We start from the raw sequence: 17,500 nt of genomic DNA on the forward strand, positions 1-17,500 counted from the left end.
ATAATACAAATAATAGTGTCAGCTAAGTGTGATATAATAGAATGTAGCACCTTGACACAAGGCCATAGACAAAGGGCCTCTATATCCTGTGGCATGCTGGGTAATTGTCCCCACGCTACATGATACGATGCTGTTGAAATGACAATCTGCTTTATTTGGTAGTCACTGAAGATGTTGCACAAGCTCCCACACAAACGTCACACACACACGCACACACACACACCCACACACACTGTAGTCAAGCTCCCACACAGATGACCCATAATCACCTGACAGCTTGCAGAGAGGATGGCCACATCTCATTTCCATGCTGATCTGGTACTACAACATGTTCCTCTACAACACACTCTCTCTCTCTCTCTCTCTCTCTCTCTCTCTCTCTCTCTCTCTCTCTCTCTCTCTCCCGCGAACTATCAGCAGGATTTGAAACAACAGAAAAGGCCAAAAACAGCTCATGACAATGAACACAATGTCAATATGACAACATAACAAGGCAGTAGGCCTACACACAATGTCAAAGCACCTGCTTGTGATTGTGCTTGTGCTTGTGCTTGTGCTTGAGATCTGCCTAGGGTGACCACCTGCTATTAAGTCCAAGGGGGGACAAGAGGTAGGCCTATGCTTCGGAGGGACAATGTGGGACAGAGCCTGGCGTGCATGCGCACTTACGCAATATATATGTATATAAATAATTATAATTATAATAAATTATGTATCCCCATAAATCTTGGGTTTTATATGCCACATGCCACATTTTATATGATAGGTGACAGGTATAGGCCTATTAACCTAAACATTGCGCATACATTATAATACCATGCAACCAATTTTTTTCCCTTCTAAGTACTGCAGATATAAAGTAGCATATAAAATTTAATCAGTGCTTAACCCCAGCATCCCTAATAAATAGGCTACATCAATAATAGGCAACACATTCAGACAATTTAGACATTGTCAGTAGACCTCCATGATACAATAAGTGAACATAATTTCTCTTGAAAAAACACCTTGTGCATCTGTGCAGTTGTACCAAATTGGTAGCTTATGAGGACATACTTTGTACACCTTTAAGGACCTGTAGGCTACATTTTACAATAATAATTTTAGCAAGCTACATCACAGCATTTGGGGAAAACACTTCAACATTTGGATCTAGCAATTATTGGCTGACATTGCAATTTCTGCTCTTATGTTTATTCTGTTACAAATGCCAGGGGGGTTCATAATGGATGCAGGGTGGCACCGTGTAGTTGAAATATCTAGTACTCTACTGTGAATCACAGCATGTGAAGGGAAAACAGCTTAGCAATAAACCAGCCTACCTTTAACATAATTCCAGCTTCACTGATGCATTCTGTTGCAAAAGTCATGGACTAGTGTCTGTTTTCACATTCATCCAAGGTGGTACAGTGTTGTGGGACTCTCCTAATTGGACTAAAAGTCAGCCTAAATTCCCTCGCGTTCCGATGTGAGCGTCGCATCGGTATTAACAACTGGCTTTCATAATATAGAATGCATAAGGAAGAATCAGTGAGTTTGCTGCTAGGGCAAGGTGTTAAAAAGTTATTATATCCCATCTCTGACTTGCTTTGATGCAGGTGGGTCTTGGAACCCCTGTGTGACTGCCTACGTTTCAGGGATAGAGAGACTGCTTTTCTTCCAGCACTTGATTATGCGGGACAAACTGTCAATTTGCGGGACGCATGATTTGGTTCTTGAAACGCTGTACGCGCACGCGCTACCCGGGACGGGATGTTAGAATGCGTGAAAATGCAGGAAATTACATCTAAGAAATACAACATTTTCTGGGGGAAAACTCACAGACCCCCTGCCAAAATGAACTGTCCCATATTTAATTCGTTGACGGTTGGCAATGAATGATTGAAGTCAAGGAAATTTTGCATAGGATTATCAGTATTGCATTGCTTTCTACATATTCAACACACTTAAAACGTGATAGTACTGAACACTAATCCTCTGCTTTACGTTTTTTTTGCGAAGATGTTACTAATGCGGCCCGCTTGAGGTCCACTTTGTTTCCACAGTCTTGTGTTTTCTCAGGATTTTACTCATTTCAAATATTTTTTCTCTATTTTTTTTCTTACTGACAGGTTAGGGTTAGGGATTGTTTTGGTCTGGGTACAGCTAATTTTCTTTCATTCATTATATGAATTTGATACCTTTTCCAGTTGGCTGATAGGCTATTTCTCAAAAAATATGTCTTTAATGACAGGTTAAGGTTAGGGAATGTTTTGGTCAGGGCACAACTTAAATTGCTATAGCATTATTTTGTTTAGGATTAGCATTTGGTATGTATTTTCTAATGATAGAGTTAACACAGTGCTGTGGTAATAGCCTATAGAAAGCACTTCCATGTGCCCATCACGGAAAACAATTTGGCAAAATCCATGCTCCTGGACACGGATTTCGTGTCCTTAACATCCGTGTCCAGGAGCACGGAATTTTTGGAGATCAGGCTGTCTATAGTGACTGTATTTCATCCCAAACATGCAAAAATGAGGCAAACTTGTTCCAACTCCGGATAAATCCTTTAAGGTGTCACACATAAGGCATTGTCCCACATTAGGCCATTCTACCCTATATTTTAATAATAATACGACCATAATATCTTGCTAAGGCCAAGGCTACTTGAAAACGTGCGATTTCAGCATTGAGTTCAATGGAGCGCTGTCAAAACTGTCCGAGGTCGTCCTTTTGCTGCGTTGTGATTGGTCAAAAAGCACTTTAGCCTTAGCCAAAGGTGAATTGTTTCACTGTATTGCCAGGAAGATTAATCATCTTTTGCCAAGGAGACAGTCTGGGGGTGTCAGTATGGAGACCACCTGCAGAGGTGGGGTGTGTGTGTGTGTGTGTGTGTGGGTACGTGTGCGTGTGTGTGTGTGTGTGTGTGTGTAGGGGGGTGTTGTAATCATTTGTCGACTGAGACTGTCAGGATTGGAATTACTTTCTCGACCAAAACCCATCCCTCTCTTTCTCTTTCTCTCTCCCTCTCTCTCTCTCTCTCTCTCTCTCTCTCTCTCTCTCTCTCTCTCTATCTCTCTCTCTCACACACACACACACACAGACGAACAAACACACGCACACACACACACACACACACACACACACACACACACACACACACACACACACACACACACACACACACACACACACACACACACACACACACACACACACACCACAACCCATCCCCAGCAGTTTGAGAAAAAAAGAGGGAAACACTAAAGAAGGGCAAAACAATAATCGATTAGTTGAGTGTGTGTCTTGTGTTATTATCATGTATGTCCCGTGGTGTTTAACATGCTCACACACACACACGCACACACACACACACACACACACACACACACACACACACACACACACACACACACACACACACACACACACACACACACACACACACCTGCAATGTGGGGAGAGGAGAGGAGAGAGGGATGAGGACAGGAGAGAGGGATTAAGAGAGGAAAAGAGAGGAGAGGAAGGAGAGAGGAGGGGGGGGGAGAGAGGAGAGGAGAGAGAAAAGAGGAGGAGGAGAGGAGAGGATAGGAGGAGAAAGGGTAGAGAAGAGACGAGGAGAGGAGAGTACGTTTTTGTGATTTTGCACCTCTATTTACGCAGAGGGCTCTGGCACCATAGCAACCTGTAATCGAATGGCCAGTGTTCCATGTGGAGGCCTGCTGCATATTATGGGGTGTTGGGTTTCCCTGCAGTGTTCAGACACCTTTCAGAGCAGACATTAGCTGTGGTCTCCTCAGAATTACGGTATCACATTGGGTTTCACCCAGGGCTCTAAATTGATACCCGCAAACTGACCAAATGCTGGTGAAAATTCAGTTTGGCTAATAGAAAAGAAAACTTACTAGCCACTTAGTGAGCCTATGTTTGGCCGGTAAGATTAATGTTTACTAGCCATTTTGGCTAGTGATAAACCATGCTAAAAAAAACATGGTTAATTGGTGGTTTCATGGTTACCCAAAAAACATGAAAACGTGTGGGCAGTCATGGTGTAATGGTTAGGGAGTTGGCCTGAAAATCACAGAGTTGCAGGTTCGAGTCCCACCCTTACCTCTCCCTACACCTCCATCCATGGCTGAAATGCCCTCGAGCAAGGCACCTAACTCCACATTGCTCCAAGGAATGTCACCAATACACAAAAAGAAAGGGGGACAGAGATTGGGGCATACATGTGGGGGAAGACATTTATATTTGGCAGGTGTGGAGTAGTGGAGGGGAGACACCGGGCAGAGGAGAAGACTACAGCTGCACGGAGCGCATCCGAGGCTGGAGAGGGGAGCCCCAGCCGGGGGCAGTCGCAGTGGAGGTGAGCAAGTCACCATGCAGCCGGTATCCGGGTGGAACCAGATGAGGCGATGGACATGGTTGAGATAAACCGGCGTGGAGCCCACGGAGGGAGCAGATGGCATATTGCCGATGATAATGGTCCACCGGTGGTAATGCTGCATAAAGAAGGTGGGGGGTCAGACGTTCACTCTCCGTGAAGTTGAGTACCCCTTCTGGTTACCACGGCCCCTTCCTTTGGAAGCCCCCCAGACGCAGACGCTGCCCCCGGCCCTCTCGCTGTCTCTCCACCTCTGTCTATATCTCTCTCTCTACTCAGACTGGACTCTGCCTAGCGATGCTACGTAGTAGCGGTTTAACTTGTAGCAGGTGGTTACTCTTTTCATGTAGTTTTCACTGAAAAGTGAAAGTGAAAGCCCATTGGGAAACTCCAACTCCCATTGTCATTGTGACACAGCACTCCACAGCACACAAGTGAACACTGCACACAACGAAATTGCATTTATGCCTCACCCGTGCAAGGGGGCAGCCCTCAGTGGCGCCCCATGGGGAGCAGAGCGGTGGGACGGTACCATGCTCAGGGTACCTCAGTCATGGAGGAGGATGGGGGAGAGCACTGGTTGATTACTCCCCCCACCAACCTGGCGGGTCGGGAGTCGAACCGGCAAACTCTGGGATGCAAGTCTGAGGCCCTAACCGCTCACCCAAAGAAGCACTGTGTGCTGTGACTTAATGATTACACTGAGTGCAGTGCCTTTTCACAGTAGAATTAGCTTTGTTTTGAGTACAGTGCGTTTCTTCACGATCATCTTCATGCTTTGAGTAACCGCACCCTCTGTGCAGACTGGAGCTTGAGAGACAATTCTGATACAGATGCCGCCCCGTGCGACAAGGACCAGACGGACTGTTCATTCCGGAGAGCTAGATTAATGACTGCTGTGGATGCAAGAAAATGGCGAACACTAGGACTTTGTGACTGATCCTCATTGCCCTCCTCTCCCATTCCCCTAGAAGAGACTGAGAACTTTTAACAGAAAAATAAATACAGTATATTAAATGTGAAACTTGATTCTGTGTCTTGGCATACTTGGTGGTGTACAGTTTACTCCTCAGGGTAATGGGTATTTTAAATGGTGGGGCCGCCAGTAAACGCGCGTCCCCTACCTGTGACATACTTCTACTTCTACTCACATTGGCATAATGTAAAGGCGTATGTATCTCATGCCATTGCATTCCGTGTTGATGTGTGATGCCTTTACAAGTTGCAAGTCGTGCCCCTCAATGCCGTGGGAGAGCACTTTCGTCACGCTGTTTTCCTACCGTGTCAGCGAATTTCCACACAGTTACCACACGGAATTTGTTTGGCTAAACGCGAAAATGCTCTACTGTGCCCTGACTAAAAACATGCCTAGCCCTAATCTATCAGTAAAGTTACATTTCTGCTACTTTACTTTTGCCAAGAACAGCGAAGCAAGCAAGGGAAATGACGAATGTGTTGCCCAATCAAAGGGCATTGTGGAGCATGTGTCAACATGCAAAGGCGTAGTGCACCAACACGATAGACAGTTCAAGCCGGCGTGTTATCTTACTGACTTGTATGATGCCATGTTGCTCTACTTTACAACTCTTTTTAACCCTGTCTGCTTACTTAGTGTTGGCAACTGACTGTGTGTGTGTGTGTGTGTGTGTGTGTGTGTGTGTGTGTGTGTGTGTGTGTGTGTGTGTGTGTATGTGTGGGTGTGTGTGTGTGTGTGTGTGTGTGTGTGTGTGTGTGTGTGTGTGTGTGTGTGTGTGTGTGTGTGTTGTGTGTGTGTGGTGTGTGTGTGTGTGTGTGTGTGTGTGTGTGTGTGTGTGTGTGTGTGTGTGTATGTGTGTGTGTGTTTGTGTGTCACTTTCAAAGGTGTTTCTCAATAAGGGAGTAAACAAAGTATTTTGCGTGTGTGTCTGCTTTTTCTCGCTGACTGTAAAAGGTTTGTGTGTGTGTGTGTGTGTGTGTGTGTGTGTGCCTTTGGGAATTGAATCTGCTGGTTGAATATGCATGAGGTAATGATTCATTTTCAAAACAAAACCTTGAACTGTGGCTCATCCCGGTTCAGTGTGTGTGTGTGTGTGTGTCTGAGCTGCAGAGCAGTTGAATGTGATAGTGAGTGAGCTGATGTAACCCGTGTGAAAGCAGCACAGCATGCCAGATAGACGACTCCATCTGTGACCTGATGGAAAATATGTCTTCCCTCTGTTCCTCGTGTCTTCCCCTGTTCCCCCTTTTCTTCTAAATGTCTTCCCACTGTCTTCTAAAGATGTCTTCCCCCTGTTCTTCCTGACCCTCTAAGGCTGAATCCCATTACACCCCTTAACCCTACGCCTTTCCCCTTCCCCTCCGCTTTGCGCGTCCACGTGTAGGGGTAGTGGCGTCTCAATTCATGTCAAGACAGAGCAATGTTTCCCACAGAAATTTTGGAAACTATAGGGGCAGCCAGCCAATTTTGGGAGGCGGGGTGGGGGGTGCGCCGTAAATGCAAAATGGTATGACATTGGCACATGGAGAATCTATAGGCCTACATTTTCAGCAATTAATATTTTGAGAAATTACATAAGATTTTACCCATGACATGTGTATAGTAGTATATTGTCATTTATATAAAAGAAACTGCAGTACAGTGAATCATTTCTGTTTACAACCAACTTTCATTCGTCCCTCATGCAGGGGTCTATGCAATGAAAAAAAAAATTAAACAAAATAGGAGCACATATAGAAATTTACGAGCACTGTGAAATTGTTAATGCACAGAGAAAAATGGTCTAAGAGAGTAGGCTATGCCCTTTTCCCCTCACACATAGGCGTACACATTCTGCATGAGGGGTGCACAGGGCCAGTTTTTCCAAATTCCTCCCAGTAAAAGACACATTTATGTCTATATTCACATTCATTACACATTCATTTCTAGATGCAGCCCGATGTCTCCTCTGCTGTGTCAATGAAGGCCTGATGCCTAACTCGTTATAATACATCTGTAAAACAAAGCCTGGGGAGTGTCAGTAAACTCATTTCAACTGTCCCTTCTCTGAAGGTTTTTTATTGCTCCCAAACCCAAGTTAACTACAACAACTTTACTAGGCTTTTGATCCCTCTGTCTTTCAAGCACTCATGGGTTTTCCCTATAGGATGTATTTACTCCAGGAGGAAACTGCGAAGGAAAATGTTTTTAAAGTCGTGTAAAAAAAAAAAAACGGAAATAGTGTTAAAAATCGGTTGCTTTTATTTTTTATTTTTTACATTTTCGAAAACTATGGTGGTCAAATTTAAACTATGGCGGTGCACCATAGTTTCCTCAATGTATGGGAAACACTGCAGAGGGGTAGGGGTACGGAGAAGGGCTTTCAACCCCTCCAAATGGAGATTTTCCGACCCCACACTCCAGACGGAGGGCTATGCATTGCAAATGGCTTGCGAATTGGCGGCAAGCCATGGCATCTACACCAGCAAAGAAGTTGAAGTATTTGCGCCGCAATTGACGGTTTTAAAGTGGTCATAATTATCCACTGGCGTAGGGGATAGGGGTAGAGATTAGTAATGGGATTCGGCATAAATATGTCTTCCCCTTGTTCCCCCTTAGCCCGAAAGGCCAGACCATTCTATTTTAATTACTTCATAATGTAATGCGTTTCCGTTTCCGGAATGAGGGCGTGTGGACGCTGGCACGTTTTGGTTGCCGCTGCTCGCTCTCTTCCACTTTAATTCATTCAATACTCTCACTCAACTTCACTAAAACTTTGGATTATTTACCAACTTTAATGGACGGACCACAACTCGTCGCCGCTGCCTGGCTGGACAAACCATGACGGCCTTCCAGCTGTACTGGCTCTGTCCCTCTGCCATGGCTGTTGAGCCTGCATGCCTGTTGGATTCACCGGCCTCCTCAACATTTGCCATCTCCTCCCTTTAGCCTCGGCGTCTCCCGGCTATGGTGTTTTACAGCACGTGTTCTCCACGGCTCCGTCCGCCACTCAAAAAAAATTCACCAGCTCGTTCGGCTGCTTTCCCCAAACTGAACTTGCTGCCACGTTAGGAGGCTCAGGATTTTCTTATCCCCATTTCCATTGCTGCCTGGGTTTTCATAACTTGTTCCATATCAACATGGACATTTCTCCTCCACTGCAGTTTACTTTTGTTGTCTTGTTGAGTCTTGGTATGTCTTCATTTTGTGTTAAATGCTTTGTAAAGCGTCTTTGAGTATCTTGAAAAGAGCTATATAAAAATATAGTATTATTATTATTATAATTATAATTAACAAATGGTCTGATTAGGCCTATGCTTCTCTGGGGAGGGTTTTCAGTCGGTTTTCAGACAACCGGTGTTACCTGGCCAATAAGTGAATGCACTTGGGAGCATAATAAAATACAAACTCTACACACAAATCCAAAAACTCACACACAACGGTCAAAACTTTAGAATGTACTCTCTTCTAAACAGGCGATTTTGCTGTCAAATGACAAACACAAGCCATCATTTAATTTGACACTCATGAAGCATTTGAACAAGAATGTGCATTTGGCAAAACATTCAGCATGACCTACCATAGACCTTATTTTGTCCACCATTCCACCTGCTACAATGGGTATTTCTGTTGCAAAATACTGGAATATGTTTTTTAGAGTCAGAGTACAGAACACATTTATTTTACATATTTTTCTGCAATAAATCACTCTAAAATATTGGGTAACCACATGAAAGTGGACTCACTGAAGGGGGGTTGCGGACAAAAGAGACATTGCACAAAATCCACAGCTAACTTAATTCCATAATTTGGTTTGTAACAGTATTCACTTCATTTGTATGGTTAGTAGACGTATTACAGCATAGAGCAGCAGTGGCTAACTGTTAGTGCAGGTTGAGTTGTAAGTTTAGGAACATTTCATATAGATTTTTCCATTCTGCATTTTTTTTACTTCTAGGACCTCCCCGAATACAAATTCACCTGTTTCCAATTTTTTCCTTAATATTTGGTGGCAAATCCAAGATGCCTGCCATTGTGTACAGACAATTTGCCATTAATGCTGTTTTAAGGTTTGAATTTCTTCGGTTAATCCTTTTTTAATTTCCAGGTCAACATTGAATAGAAAACAACTTGTTTAAAATGTTTTCCTTCATTTTTAGAACAAAATCCAAGATCATATTTGGCAAAATTGGCATATTAAGTGTTTTAAGTCTATAAAGCCATGGTTGACTTTTAGTGGTAATATTTGTTACCTGACTGTGAAGTCAGCCATCACATAAACTAAATCCATTACAAAATCCAAGATGACCAATATTTTGTATATCAAAATCCACATTAACATAACATAATGCTTTCAGGTCTTCAAAGCCATTCATTTGCAAATTGAAGCACAGAAGATTTTGTGCAGGTCCAAATTATTGTTCAAACAAATCACTTCATGTAGGTACAGTGTCCATGCAGTGCTACCTGTACTGGATTGGCTACCTGTGTCATGACCAAGGCCTACAAAGTTGTGTCAGGGCCGGCTTCAGCTTATCTGAAGGCTATGAAACCATATGTTCTGTCCAGGATGTTGCATTCCTCCGATTTCAACAATCTTGCATACTCTCTGCTCACAGAACAAGGCTCTTTTGGATGACAGTCAGAGCACACCCACGACCCTAGTAATGGCGACAATATCATACCTTTGTAAGACCTTTGGCATCACGAAGTATAGGTGGAACAAGTGTGAATTTATAATGAAAGAAAAATACCAATTACTGAAATAAAAATGAAATTAAACTGTGTCTCCCTCAATGATGCTGCACAGTGTTCTCTATAATATTGCGAGGTTGTCCATTCTTCTCAATGAGGTCTACATACTGTATCATTGATTCTTCTGGATGGTTGTTCTACAGTATGAAATGAATGAATAGGATTTTCTTTTACTTCCTGATCAGTCTAGAGAGTTTAGTTGGTGGACCTGGCATTCTTTTTGCAACTGACCAATTGCAAGCCAACATGTGTGCGCAAGATTTATAGTGTGTTACCCAAAATTTCAGATGCTCTTCCTCTGAGACTGAGGCATCTTGATGATGGACAGTGGGCTCCAATCCTGTCATGAATCACACCTGCTCCACCTGCTGCTATGCTATTGAGAAACTTGTCAAGTGCCTACAAATAAATTAAACTTCAGATAAACCAATTGGAAAAGGGGTCAGTTCAGATATAGAGGAGATCCAGGATATTTGCTAGATCAAGGGTTTTTTGGACGCCATGTTGAAGTTTGACAAAGGATGGGATAAATGTTGATAACATTCCATATAATGTGCCTATCAAAATATTACCAATAGGCGTACAATACCGCAGAATGGCTTTATAGACTAAGAACACCAAATGTCCTTATTTTGCTATAATGTCAGCCATCTTGGATTTTGTCTCTAAAAGTAAAGGGAAAATGGAAAAAAAAGTTGTTTTGTATTCAGAGGGGGTACTACAAATAAATAGGATGAGACACATTACCTGGTTATATAAAGAGGCAGGTTCAATTTTTTTTTATATCACGTTGAATTTTTACAGATTTTTTTTGGATGAAGTTCATGTAATGGCTGATTGAACAGTCCTTTATCCATTGTGAATATTACAAATACAAGAACTTTAGAGACCTTAAAACACTAAATATATAATTTATGTTATACCGTATATCATGTCAGCCATCTTGGATTTTGGCAATAAAAATTTGGGGGGGGTTAGAAACAGGTTGTTATGTATTCAGGGGCTCTAAGAAATATAAAAAACACCAATTCCAAAAATGTATATGACATGTTTCTTTCAATTACATTCAATTGAGTTAGAATATGACCACATATCCGCCATCTTGGATTCTGGGCGTTTCCACTTCAGAAAAAAAATGGAAACAGGTGGATTCGAAGACAATGGGGTTTGTAGTTGATAAAAAACACAATTTGGAAAAATCTATATGAAATGTTCCTAAACCTCTTTTTTGTGACAATTGAACCTGCACTATGTACTCTGATTCATGATTCATCAGTGCAGTGGGTAACTGTACTATAAGTCATAATTGTAGTGCAGTGGGTAACTGTACACTAATTCATTACTGTAGAGAAGTGCAGTGGGTGACACTACTCCGATGCATTAGAAATGAAGTGCAGTGGGTGCTCTTATGTATTTCATCATGGGTGTATTATCGCTGAGGGGATACTCATATGCATATTACTGTAAATGTATAATGCTGAGGGGATACTCATATGCATGATAAATACATAATGCATGCGGTGGTGCCTCAGGTCTCTCTCTCTCTCTCTCTCTCTCTCTCTCTCTCTCTCTCTCTCTCTCTCTCTCTCTCTCTCTCTCTCTCTCTCTCTCTTTTTCTCTCTGTGTGTGTGTGGGAGAGAGAGAGAGGAGAGAAGTTGCTTAAAAACTTCTTCAAATACCACAACACACCACAGCACTTTGCAAATACTGAACCACTTCAAATACAACACCACTTTACTGATACTACACAACACATTCTATTGTTGAGAAACTTCATGTACTATACGTGTATTTATCTGTAGATTGGATGCTTCTTGCAATCAAATGGATATGCTGCTGTCAAAGCCTGCTCTTAGTTCGGTGAGATACCAGTCATTCACGTGGAAACACTGGTACAAGTGTCTTTTATAAGTATGTTTCTGTTTGTGTGTGTATTGTGCTTTTCTTATTTTTTAATGTATTATTATTATTATGTTTCTTTTTATAGGTATGTGTGCTTGTTTATTACTATTACTATGTTTCTTTTCATGGGTATGTGCGCTTGTGTGTCTTCTAAAAATGGGCCTTCAGTCTGAAATAAAGTTTTTTGATGATGATGATGATGATGATGATGATGATGATGATGATGATGATGATGATGACTTAAGCTGGTTTACTCCTGAACCAGCTTCTTAGTACCCTCTGGAGCATGACCAGTGTTATGTATTTGTCTGTGGATATTGGGTATTTCTCAAAGTGAAGTGTCCTACAGTAGCCTTGCTAGGACGAGTAACGCCCATTTGTGCAGGGTGTATCCAATTATTAATTACACTTAGGACTAGTTATTGGATGCTCTTTGGTGAAATCCGCGAAAAATGGGCGTTACTCGTCCTAGCAAGGCTAGGACACTTCTCTTTGAGAAATACCCATTGTAGTGGAGTTTGTTACGGGAGAAAAAAGCTCACTGTTACGGAGCTGACAAAAACATGCAACTTTGCATGATGCTTCCTTAGTACCCCCTCAATGTTTTAAGCCTAGGAGCCCAGCTCAAATATTCAATTTTCATATCAATCAAGAGAATAATCCATATACATACAGTGTCAGTGACAGCTTGGATGATCTACCCCAATAAGGCCATTACAAAGGAAAATGTATACTGATTTGTGTTCATATATGTATATCTGTAAAGTCCCGAATGCAATATGGAGTGATTAGGGGCTTCTATGACTCAGAAATGATCAATAACCCATAGGCAATACACCATACATACAGTAAAGTCCTAGTCACTACTGCCTGTTTTCTTTTGTACTTTCTTCTACTTTCTACTTGGGCTCCTAGACCACAGATTGGCTACCTAACCACTTTATTTATTGATTGCTCATATTTCTTATTAGTGGGTGTGGTCTTTTGGGTGTGGTCTTTAACAACTTTAAAAAATAGCATGTGAAAATCCCTGCCAGCAAACATCTTTGAAAGTAGTCATCAGATGTTTTGAAATCAATCTTCTGCAAGCCATTGACAAATTACCAGGTGATACAAATACAATATCAGGAAAAAAGAAATGAACCAAGTTTATAGTATGCACCAAATATACTATTGTAAATAGGCTAAGCAATGTTCATGCTGAAATGCATGGAATGTGTATGTGTGCCTTGTATGTAAATAAAATGAGTAATGAACGCAAAACACTTAATATTATATGCCATATAAGAATTGCCGTTTTATATTTTTGTCTTTTGGGCAAGGGTAGCAAAGACTTACAGTACATATTGTCCATGACCTGTCTGCTTTTGTTACCAATGGAAGTACTCCGTGATTACTGAGCTAACTGTAATACAACCTGTGACACAAGTATTAGGTGAGCCGTTGTCTTGCTTTAAGACAAGTTAAAAGAGGGAGCACGTCGCTAAGCTAGTGAAAGTCAATGGATCCGTGTAGCATGCTACACAGATCCATTGACTTTCACTAGCTTAGCGACATACTCACTCTTTTAACTTTTCTTAAAGCAAGACAACGCTTTACATGAAAAATAAGACACTTTACCACCTTTATAAACCCCAGCCAACGATTTTAACTGTATTAAGCCCCAAAATAGTAGCATACCCCTTTAAGGAAAACGTGTAGCGTAGCGTGTAGCATATTGACCGAGGGTCCAGATGTCGCAGGCAACTTGCCCGTGTCAGTAATAAGAAATAAGTGTACATTGACATAACTTGTCAGCTTTGACATTCCTGCACATTACAACTCATTATAAATGTAATAACAATGTAATGCATTATACAACATGACATATTGTATATGACATGTTAGACGTTATTTTCCGAGGGCTCCTAGGCTAGAGTTACAACATACAGGTACTAGGCCTATGAGGCAGCTAGTGTAAAGCTAACTGTTTCTCAACATATTGAGCGATCTGGAAAAGCAGACTGAGACCCATAAGCAATGGAGAGGAGATCTCAGCCGATGGGCATTATTAAAGGAAACAAGGGCAGATAACCAGTGTGTACAGTGTGTGTGCGCGTGTGCTTGTGTGTCTGTGTGCTTCAAGGCAAAGGCATTGCAGAGGAAATAAAAAACACACAGAGACAGGGAAGTAGAAGGTAGAAACGTTTAGATTTTAGCATTCATCTCTCAAACAACTAGCCATGTACCATATACATACAACACAAACATGGCACCCTAGTAGTCATGTACCATATACAACACAAACATTTTGAAATGATATAAAAAATATGTCATCATTTTACAATATACATACAGTACTCTATGACGTTGTTTCCCAATAAACATACAAGTACTATGAGAAACAGGAGGGCTGTAGTAAACATACAGGACCATGTGAGGAAACAGAGGGATGTAACAAACATAGTGTAGCCTACCATGTGAGAAACATGAGGGCTGTAGTAAACATACGAAAATATGAAACCATATAGGCCTACCATATGAGAAACAGATATGGGCCAGACACCATGTGAGGAACCAGGAGGGGTATGGGTCAGTACCATGTGCGGGACCAGGAGGGATGTGGGTCAGTACCATATGAGAAACATATGAGGGTTGTGGGCCAGATGTGACATGGGCTTCGACACTAGACAGTACATCACCCTTGAAGTGAGGTGTGGGCTGCAGTAGGGTAGTAAAGTAGCACTGTAACACTGTAGCACTGAGCACTGTAGTAATGTGGTAATGTACCCTAGCACTGTAAGGTATTAGCATTTTGTGGTAATGCTAGTGCTGTGTGCTAGCACTGCAGTACTGTACACTAGTAGGCTAAGGTAGTAGCCTACTGTGGTAATGAATACTAGCACTGCAGTACCGCTAGTAGTTAACTGTGGGCTAATGATAACACTGCAGTGTGCACTGTTCAACAGTAAGGTAGTACAACTGGTCCCTGACACATTACAAACCAACACAGAGCAGTTGGCATGTACAATGGGTTGAAGAGCAGACACAGAGGAACAAGCTAGAGATCTCTAAACACATCCGTATAGTCTAGACTCACTGTAGACCCATAAACACACCAGGAGTCCAGATATACACTGTAAAGATCTTTAAACATCAGGATAAGTCTCCTGGTTTAAATGCATGCATCCATTCAAAACACTGTAGGCATGTGGTTCAGTTAGGACATATTTAACCATGTGTATGTGGCTCAGTATTCAGCTATAACATTGCAGTCTGCCCATATTAACAATGTCCCCATCAAAGGGATCAGTTTACAGATGTACCATATCAGTCCGCCCATTTTATCCTGGCTGAGGGCATTACCCCCCTCCCCCAATTTACAGCTATACCATTGCAGTCTGCCCATATTACACCCCACCTCCCTCAATTCACAGCTTCCTGCGACCACCTGCTTTAGTGCTTGCTGAGGACAGTAACCTCTCTACTGTGTGTGTGTGTGTGTGTGTGTGTGTGTGTGTGTGTGTGTGTGTGTGTGTGTGTGTGTGTGTGTGTGTGTGTGTGTGTGTGTGTGTGTGTGTGTGTGTGTGTGTGTGTGTGTGTGTGTGTGTATCCATTACACCCCAGCTACTCACATGTACGTAGTTATTCAGGGGTTTCAAAAAAAATGCTTTTGGGGTGGGCGACCATGGTTTTAAAAAACATGGTTTCGGGGGGAACCATGGTTTATGGCAAAGAGTATAGGGTACTTAGCTCTGGAAAAAGGCGCAGGTTTGTTCAAAACAGTTCAAACCTGATTGGGGAATTCACGTGGCTTTTTTTGAATCACGTACTACTTCAACCACTGCCTTATATATAGCCCGCCCCGCGATCCCTTCCCGCGATTCTGATTGGACAGGCTGTGAAATATCTGATTCTGTTAAGGCTCGTCTAAGATTTCCAGACCCTCGTGCGAGCTCACAAAGTTTAACAAAGATGCACAAAGCACGAAGGGTAGTTTGTGTGAGAGCCAGGCTATACTAGGGTTAGGTTAAGTTAAACCATAGTCACGAACCATGGTTGTCATGGTTATACTAAAAACCATGAATGAATATAATCCATGGTAAATATATGGTAAAACCATGGTTAGTTTTCAAAGTAGAATCATGCTTAATCTTTGTAAAGGCTACTACTATGACAGCTACTGTACTGCTGTGGATAAACCCCAGTAGAACTATGGTTGGTGGATAGTACTTAGAATCACCATAACATTTGGTAGTAAAATCATGGTTTCTGCATTAAAACCATGGTCGATTTTCGTAAGGGTAGAGCCATTTTACTACACAAAAATCACAGTAATACCATAGTAAGCCATAGTGCAATTATGGTAGGTTCAGAGTACTTAGAGTAATCATGACATAGCCTGAATAACATCGACACACACATGTCTTCGAGACTTGGTCTGACCAAGAGCATAACAATTAACATTTCCCAAACAGCATGTTTGAGCCGCCTCCCTTAGTTTGCTTATGGTTGTTTGCTTCCCGACAAAGTGAAAGGAGTTCCCGTGTTTTCAGGAACTCAGAAAGTACTTGCATTGCTCTTGACCTGACTAGTTGCAACGCTGAAGGTGTTGCGTCAATAGGAGGGCGCGGCCTGGCTAATCATGACATACCATGACAGAACTATGGTAAATATAGTAAATAAATAAATGATGGAAGTCCGCAACACTGTTAATGCTCCCAGTGATTTATTTGCAAATAAATCACTGGGAGCATTATTAGTGTTGCGGACTTCCATCATTTATTTCAGTTACTCTATTTTGTCCAGCACCTGTACCACTGATGTGCGCGCATTCTCCACCTTCCTGAAATATAGTAAATAAACCATGGTCCATTTTCATAAGGGAAACGACACCTGGCAACACATTCTTTGATAAGGTGTACATTAGGGAGTCATGTCAGGAAGATAAATGACACATCATTGATGTTTATGATTTTTTGTCATAATGTGTCATGCATTTTTATTTGGAATATCAAGTTGACATTGTTTAGGTGCCATGACATTAGGGCTGCACGATTATGGAGAAAATCATAATCACGATTATTTTGGTCAAAATCGTTAGCACGATTATTAATCACGATTATAGATTTTTTGCAGATTTTTTCAAAATTATAACAAGATGAAATATAACCAAGAATGAATTATATACGGGATGAGCAAAATAAAATGAATTGTAATAATTATGTAAAGGCAATAGCATGAAACTTAGTTGGACATATTTCTGGCCAGAAACACCAGCCTGTCAGTATGTTCTGGCTTCAAGGACGCTCTCAAAGGTAGGTCACTATTGCCACGATTAAATCACGATTGAAATCACAACTTCGATTTCACGATTTTATCACGATTTTCGATTAATTGTGCAGCCCTACATGACATTCCAAAAACCGAATGACACATTATGACAACAGTCAAAGAGAGTGTTACCCAACCCCGAGTCCAAACACCTTTCCACCTTTCCAATCTCCTGGCTCGATATTTCCCAACTTCCCACCTGCTCTATA

Source organism: Engraulis encrasicolus, chromosome 9 (assembly GCF_034702125.1).
Source record: "Engraulis encrasicolus isolate BLACKSEA-1 chromosome 9, IST_EnEncr_1.0, whole genome shotgun sequence".
Lineage (NCBI taxonomy): Eukaryota > Metazoa > Chordata > Actinopteri > Clupeiformes > Engraulidae > Engraulis > Engraulis encrasicolus.